At 41.0% G+C, this 8481-nt stretch overlaps 1 long non-coding RNA gene across 1 annotated transcript; it reads right to left on the reverse strand.

Annotated features, from left to right (window-relative positions):
- Positions 1-3584: 3584 nt before the first annotated feature.
- LOC146201444 (uncharacterized) lies at positions 3585-6090 on the reverse strand. Its single transcript, XR_014705356.1, has 3 exons — positions 5589-6090; positions 4651-4776; positions 3585-3956 (listed from the first exon to the last, which is right to left on the reverse strand). It is a non-coding gene; the product is annotated as an uncharacterized LOC146201444 (long non-coding RNA).
- Between the last annotated feature and the right edge of the window lie 2391 nt (positions 6091-8481).

An 8481-nucleotide genomic window follows, 5' to 3' on the forward strand; every position in this document is an offset into this window, starting at 1 on the left:
AACCGTACGTAGTTTGTTAAGACCGCGCGTAGAATTAAGTAAGAATATTTTGTGTCGCGGCGTTCTCAATTGTTATTGCGGCTAATGTTGTACGTACGGCAACACTCAATAAACGGGATGAATGCGTGAGTTTTGGGGATGTGTCAGAGATGGAAAAGGAAACAATAAAAAAGACCTAAAATCTCCAACTGGCTGATCCTGCATGTAAGACTCATAAACAAAGGCATACTGACGTATCAGACACATGAACCAATATGTAGTGGTCTATAAGACAAGCATGTATCAGCCTATAAGATGTATGGGCTTCTGCACTGGTCTGATACTTTTCTTATACAACCCACAGATAAACCTATGAAACCAATACTATTGCCTATAGGACAAATATGTACCAGTCTATAAGATTTATGAGTTTCTGTATAAGTCCCATAGAAATGCAGATACAACACATAGAATACCTACAGAACCAATACCGATTCTTATAGAACCGATAACGCTCCCTATTGGTCTTTTTTGCTAGGGTTCACTGATGGCATCGGTCGCTGAAGATAAGCTGAAAAAGCCAGCTATCAAGCCTGATCAATTGGATCAAAGTAAAGTTACGGTTATTCCATATATACATGGGTTCGCGCACAATCGGTTGCGAGGGCTTTCATAAAAGTGGCTTGTTCTGCACCAGATAAACTCTCAGGATATGCAGGAGGGTTAATCGCACAGGACAAGTCTGTCGCTTGTAAAATGCATCACCAGCAGCGCTTCGTGAAGTGTTCCAGGAGCGCAGTGTATTCAGTACCAATCACCAGTGGTAAACGATATGTTGGCCAGACAGGGAGATACCTTAATGAGAGGCTGAGGAAGTATACCAAAAAAATGTTATAGACAAATCAGGCAGCAAAATGACTTAACACATTCGGAAAAGCCGTAACTGCACTCCCGAGATGAGAAACACCACAGTGTTGCACAGGTGCAGGACTCAACTAGGCCGGGAGATTATAGAAGCAGATGAGATTGAAACATTTGATTGTGTGTTCGGATAATGTGTGTGTTCGACTGGGCTTTCAAAAAGGAATTAAACTTTCTTGCTCAGCAATAGGCCAAGCTTCTTTGATACAGGTCTCCTTGTGAGCAGTAATTGTCCGTGTGTGCTTGCTTTCATTTCGTTCATAAGAGCAAATACAGTAGTTAAGCAAGTGGTCTTTCAATAAAACCTGAGTTGTTAGAGCGCCTTCTCCAGTCTACTCTGTTCCTTTTGTCCCGCACTTAAAACATATACTGTAAACAATTAACTCTCATGGGAGTTATTTCTTGTCCCTTTATTCTCTTCCTTCTGTAATCTGTTTTTCCCTTGTTTTTCCCTTAAGCAGTATATATGTGCAATATGCATATCTAGCCCAGATATAAGTTTTGTCAATATTTTATTAATGTTGAAATTCCATTGCATCGAAACAGATGTCTTATAGCCATCGTTTGCCTTTGCGAGGTGTTTTGGTCGTAATAGCTAAGGATGGGGGGGGGGGGGGGGACTTCCTTTAATTCATAACCCTGCACGCGCACGTATGTGTATACATCTGTGAAATATCTCACTTTAAAGATCAGTATCAGATAAAAATGTAACTGATCCAGGGACATAAAAAATTAAGTGGGAAGAATTGGTGGGAAGAATAGTTCCTTAATTAAACCTGTTGAACCAGTAAGGATTTTCTTACAAATAGGGTTTTTATGCATGCATGCTCAGTGCAGCAATTATTATTAATGATTATACTGTTTCTTTGCACCTCATTAGAAATAATATAGCTGTCCCCCCCCCCCTTTTTTTCTTCTTTCATTCACTGTATAATGCAGTGCTCCTCGATCTTTTAATTGAGACCGAGGGGAGGTCAATGTGGTGTGAACTGCAACCACAGTTCCGAGAGCAGGTCGCGGAATCGGGCATGACGAAATAATTACAAAACTTGGAAAGGAACGGATACCCAAAAAAGCTTATTGAATGCGTGTCCAGACATCAGATCGACAAGCATTTGCAGCCGATGCCTACACAAAATGCAACGTCATTATCTCGACCAAAAGGCATGCTTTTGTACATTCTGGGCATAATTAGGCAAAGGCATGGGTCTTCAAGAAGCAAATGTGCATACTGGCCACATGCCATCCAGTAAACTGCGAGGGGCTCTTTTGAATTTTAAAGAGGCTTTGCCCCATTCAAAGATGCCAGGTATCATACATAAGATACCATGTGATGATCATCTTAGACTATGTCTACATAGAGGAGATGAGAAATTTGACAAGTGTGATAAAAGAGCCCCGATGCCACTAGAAACCTGACAGCATACCAAATGCTTTGGTAGAATACATGCAGAAATAAGGGCATGAAACTGCTTGGGATGACATGATAATCATTGCTACCAATAGAAGTCTATCAGCACAACTGTGCTCGCAATCTCTGATACAGTCAATGCCAAACACAGAACAAAGGGGAATCTTCATCGTGCTTATGCAAAATCATTATGTTGACCTGTCAAAGCTACTTAAAGGTTTAGACGGCCGGTTCTTGAATGAGAAACTTGTAGGGTTTCCAAATTTTATACTGTTTTTTGAATTGGTTAGTGGTCTGAGACACATTCTACCATGTTCGGCTGTTGAAACATGAGCCAAAATAGTGACGAAAAAAATATTACATCACAAATTTCTTAGCAGTCTGAAAGGAATACCATGAAATGGTTGATGTACAGTGGACTCTCTTTCGGACAGACCTTAATGGGCTATGTAATAACAAAGTTTAGAAACCAACAGCAGCTATAAGAACATTTTTTAATACCAGCAGAGTACCTGTAATATATTATAAAGCATATCTACACACTGGTAATAACAGCAGACAGCATTAGTTGTGAAAGCCTTTTCTGACCTTCCTTCCACTCAAGCACAAATATGCCACCATACACTCCCGTAAGTACATCTCCATGACTAGGTCTAAGCTGTATACGCAATGCGTCATGGAGTCATCTCTACATGAGGCACTGCTTCTCTTTATTTTTTTGCAAAGGTGCATGGAAGACATCAGGGAGTGCCCTTCTTGCACAGAATCACTGTATACAAATATTTTTTTATTGCTTACTTCCACCTTGCCAGTGGCAATAGGGATGTCAAATTCCTGGAAAATTTAAAGGCTGAGAAAAACCATATTGAAAAATTTGGAAAAATATTGAATATTTTCATTCATGAAGAAATGCATATACTTGCATTAAAACAGCAAACAGTCTTTTCTCCTAGCAGTTTGTTGCTCATGAAAATGTTGCGCCACATTTAGATGGTTATAAAAGACATAAATGACACCTCTGATGGTTCTAGAAGATTATCCTGCCTTATTTAATTTACAGCTTCCACTACTGCAATGAGAAGAAGTGGTCAAAGTTTGGCTTTGTGCATACCAAGGGCAGGAGCAGGTTCATGGGATAGAGTGCAGAAGCTGTGTTCATTCATTCTAACGTAAAGCTTAAAGCATCTAGTTTGAGAGCGGCACCAGAAATGAGAGCAGCAGTGATTCGGAGTATTGCGGGTAGACGAAGTCCTGGGTTTGTTTCCGTGCCTCTTTTCCCTACCCAGACAACCATATCAGATCCAGGAGATGTCCATAAAATGTACCCCTCAAAATATTTAATATTCAGAGGATCTCCATAAATACCCACAATTGGTCCAGTGGATATTCCAGAGATGTCCCTATTGCCTCACAGTGGACGTCCACATGGACATTCATTACGATGTCTAGAGGACGTTGCCAAATCAGTCTCTGGACATTGCATGAACATTGCCAAGATGTACAAGCATGCACTTTTAGCAGAGCTAGGGATAGCTGTTGAGCAAAACACATAGCGTGAATTATAGTTTTATTCACAAAAAGACTGCAAGCTTTCAAACACCTTCCCCTCTTCATGGGTTTCAGTTTGCGTCCGTGCTTGCGCCTCCTGGAAAATATGAAAGATGAAGTGAACAATAAAGTGGGGCATTAAGAAATTGACAGGTAACAGAAAATAGTCACAAAAAAAGGCCGCATGCACAAAACAAACTTGTCTGAAAGCTGGCAACAGAACTTACAGCTATATAACAGTGAAAAAAAAAATGGATGTAAAACCTTTACGTGCGAAGAAAATAAACCTATTAACATGCCCGTAGTTCCACCGTGCCCGTAGTAAAGGAATGTAAAAATTTCACGACCTGTTGTCTCTGTAACAAGGATAGTTAATAATTTGTGTTCACTTCTTTTTCAGTTAAAGTTGGAAATTGTTTTAGAGTGTAAGCTGCACTATTCAGGCTGCAACTTCAGATTTCACCTCGCTGGGACTGAATGACTTCAACCTAATTAAGCATAGGTGTCCACTAAAAAGTGAGACATACTGTGCCTTCCTTTCCCCAAAAACCAACTGAAAATTTTTAAAAAAAATAGCGGAATGAAAAGGTGGTGTTAAGGCACTCTCGCATCTACTTTTAATGAGAAGCTTGAGCACCCCCCTAATTCAAACCGTGTACAGCCTTGGTAAACCATGCGAAATCATGCTTGAGCTTTCGCTCATTTAAATTTGTTCAAGCCATGCTTAAACAGGCATCTAACTGGTATGTACACACACAGTTTTGTACAAAATAGTGGCTAAATTTTCATACCTTGTTTTGCAAGCCTTTCCTGTTGCTGTTTAAGACTGCATGGAGCATGTTGGAGCCATTTCTTTATAATTGCTTGCACATCATCCACTGTTGCAACATAGTACCGCATGTTTGACCTTGCAGCCACTGAAACAAATACAGCAGTATAGTAGCTGTGGTTCATTATTAAAATACCAAAAAGAAGGAAAAATTGTTGCCAGCCGCTGCAGTTGCTATTTAATAACTTAAGCACCTGAGTACTGAGCTGCAGCCAGTGGAATTAAAGGAACAGGGAGAGGAAAACAAGGACAAGTAGAGCGTAATGACAGCAAGAATGGAAAAGAGTTTCATACACTCTTCATAATATCCAGTGGGAACAAGCTGGCACCGCACGCATGGCAAGACAACAATCTTATTCTCTGAAGTGATCTAATAAGAGCCAGCCTAGCTTTTCACACAAAAAAAAACTTGAACAAAAAATGGCAAAGCAGCAACCCATTCTGCGATGAAGGCATGCAAAAAGTGATGTTAAAAAAAAAAATTATATAGCAGGGAGGTCGCGGCCTTCTGCATCATGTTCTCTTCTATACCCACTCCCGCAAAATGCACTTTATGTCAATATCAGCAATTTCGCTCGCACATTTGCTAGGCGACGCGCGCAAAATCTCGCCGCCTAAAGAAAAAGCTAGAGGTTCCGATGACGCAGGTGATCCTTGCGCGGCGGGAATAAACTCTGGGTCAAACATGACAGAGGTGGGCTCCGGGCTGTCATTGCGGGCTAGCTCTCCAACTACTATTTCTGGTTTATGCACTTCTGCACACTCGTCGGGTTCACCAAGAGCAGAAAACGTGGCACGAGTATTCCTCGCAGCTACGCGTGCTGCCCATGTCTTCGCTCTTGCTTAATTTAGGCATAGCAGAAAAAGTCGTGCTCTTAGGTGATGCTGAAACGTACGTACCTTTGAAGAAACGTACTCCACGAACAAGGCAATGCACAGGGCGATTAACAACTTGAAATGACTGCTGCTGTCAACTTCGTCAGCGAAGATGTATCCATGTGACGCGCGTGCGACGATATGTGGCTGCCAGCAACTCGGAGAGCGGTTGAGGCGATGTGAGCTTGTGTCAGCTACGCAACATATGCATGCCAGGCACAATGACACTTCCGGCTTCCGGGGATCGCTTCCGGTTGTACAGGAATGTACTGGTAGGGTGCAGAACTATTACACCAAGCGCAAGCTGCAATACTCGGAAGCGCCAAGATTACCAGACGTTCCCAAAATACGACGACGCCACTCGACCGCTGAGTGTACTGAGATAGGCATGTACTACGGCATGAGTCATCTGTGGACACACGTCAATTGACCGCGTCTTCTCGCTCACAGGGACAACACGTGCATTGTGTTATTGTGTTGTGGTGGCTGCGCAGCGGAGGCAGGGAAGGGAACGAGACGAACGCCGCGGACGCCATCAAAGAAAAAAAAAAGGCGTACTACTCCGCGCTAATTTTGTGGTAGAGTTGCCGAAGATATCATGAAAGTGACAGCGCGTCGCCCAATAAACGCATTATTCATGTTCATAACAAATGTTTCATACAACAAGCCTGCAGGCAAACCATTTAATATTTTTCGCTCGCCACAAGGAATGCACTATTTCTTGATCGCGAATGTAGGCAGCGAGTCTCTCCAACGTTCTCCTCAACCTCTCCGGCACACGAGCTGCCCACGTTTTTATCATGCACTACGGCATGAGTCATCTGCGGACCGCGTCTTCTCACTCGCGGGGGGGGGGGGGGGGGGAGGCAGAGAAGGGAAAACAGGGTTTTGAAGATGAAATTGAGGGGCTTTACTTGAAGACACTGTCTGCCTTTCCACTTAGTCCGAATCAAAATTTAAAGCAGAAATCTGCTGAACTATGCATGTCCACTGAAAGTCACATTATAACATCGAAGTTATGTACACTGTGTGATATCTTCACGACCACACAAAGGTAAGGTCATGAGGATATCCACTAAAAGATGATCTTTTAATAATGGACGCATGGACATCGCATGGGTGTACAAAAATGACGTTTGATATTGAGACCTTTTGTGAAGATCCTATGGATATTGCTGGTTGTGTGGGTAGTGCGTTTTTTTCACCTCATACATTTTCGCTTGTGATTAGCATTTTTTAATGAAATCTTATGTGTAGTTCAATCTACGTCTTCTTTTTTTTTTGCAGTAAATCATGTGGCAATAAGGTCTGACAATGTTTCTGTGGTTTTTTTTTCTTCCTGGTATTCTCGTCATTTTACATTCCTGTGAGTTATCTTGTACTGTTTGAGGTTTATCTCATTTCCCTTATGTCAAACGCATGATCAAATCTACAGGCAACTATTGTGTATGTTCCTCCTGTGTTCCGATGTATGCTTACTCTTGCTAGTGCTTTTATGTTTTTAAGGGAACGCTAAGGTGCAGTTGAAAGATTACCCCATTTGTCCCTAAATAAGCCATGCGGAATAATAAGTATCGACCACACTTCTACATTGTAAGCAATATTCTAATCATTTAATCAGAACGGTGCCTTTTTTTCATTGTGTAATCATGGTACATTAAAGTTGACCACAATTTTCAGTAGTACAAGAAGCCATATGTAACAAATAAAATTCTGCCCTGTTTCTTTACAGTCAATACAAAACAGAAACCTGAAATGTCAGTTCTGTACATTTTCCTGCGATGTTTCTTAGTTTAAATTTCACCACAATTTTTACTCAATCATTGACATGGCAAGGCACTCTAGTATCGACGATGTTTTTGTGTTCGCTTCTTCCTAGATTGTTCTAATCTGTTCATTTTGAGTTTGTTTTTTTTTTCTTCCATTCAAATTCGATCATGTCTTTAAACTGGTTGGGACACCAAATTTTAAGGCTATACAAACATATTACGGGTTTCTGCCTTATGTAAAGTCATGCAAGGCCAAGTTCTGGGCGCAACAAACTTTTATAATATATTTTATTCATCTCCAATGAGCTGTTAAATCTTTCTCCCAACTGAGACTCATCGTTAGCACCATAATTATTGACACATGAAACACAGAAGGGTGACATCACATCTTAGTAACGTGACAGACTATCAACGGCTCAACGACGCTCGACATCTGCATGAAACTACGACCTGACTAGCTTCTCTTCGCACTTCATTTGAAATACAAATAAGCGAAACGAGACTACATTTCATTATGTTAATGCTTTGACACTCAGCTAGTGGAAGTGGGAAAAGCAAAAATGCAGCATTTCAGCATACTAAATTTTTCCAGTAGATTAGGCATTGATCACGAAGCTTCTCAGGCAAGCCTAAATTGTGCAAGCAAACCTAAATAACAGCAAAAAAATATTTTTCTGCATCCTTTCCAGTGTTCTTTTGTATTTAGAAGCAGCCATCTATTAGTACAAATTTTCAAGCTTTTTTTAAGGGCATCATACTTAAAGCTTTTGTTTGTTTTAGCGAGCCCTCCCATCTCTATTGACAATGTGTGGGGTAGCTGTGATTCAGTCACTGGAAAAGTTTGTCTTCACTGAAACATGCATGCAGCACCTAGTTTCAACGGAATTTTGTTTCTGCACAGTCCTATTAGGGAAACCAAACAAATGGTCCCACATCGCTCACCTTATCCTAGAATTTGTTGCATTCTGCGGCCTCTATTTAAATATTGCAGTTAGAATACAAATACCTATTACACTTTCAGTGGTGATCTAACACTTATTTGTATAAGTTTGAAATGTTCTTCTTCAATGTCATAATGAAGAGTTGTGCTGCCATTATGAATTTGCCTTATACCTATTCACTTAGCAAAATGCTGTCTTGTTTCTGCA

The sequence above is a fragment of the Amblyomma maculatum genome, chromosome 2, assembly GCF_055883805.1.
Source record: "Amblyomma maculatum isolate TAMU_Amacu chromosome 2, ASM5588380v1, whole genome shotgun sequence".
Taxonomy (NCBI): domain Eukaryota; kingdom Metazoa; phylum Arthropoda; class Arachnida; order Ixodida; family Ixodidae; genus Amblyomma; species Amblyomma maculatum.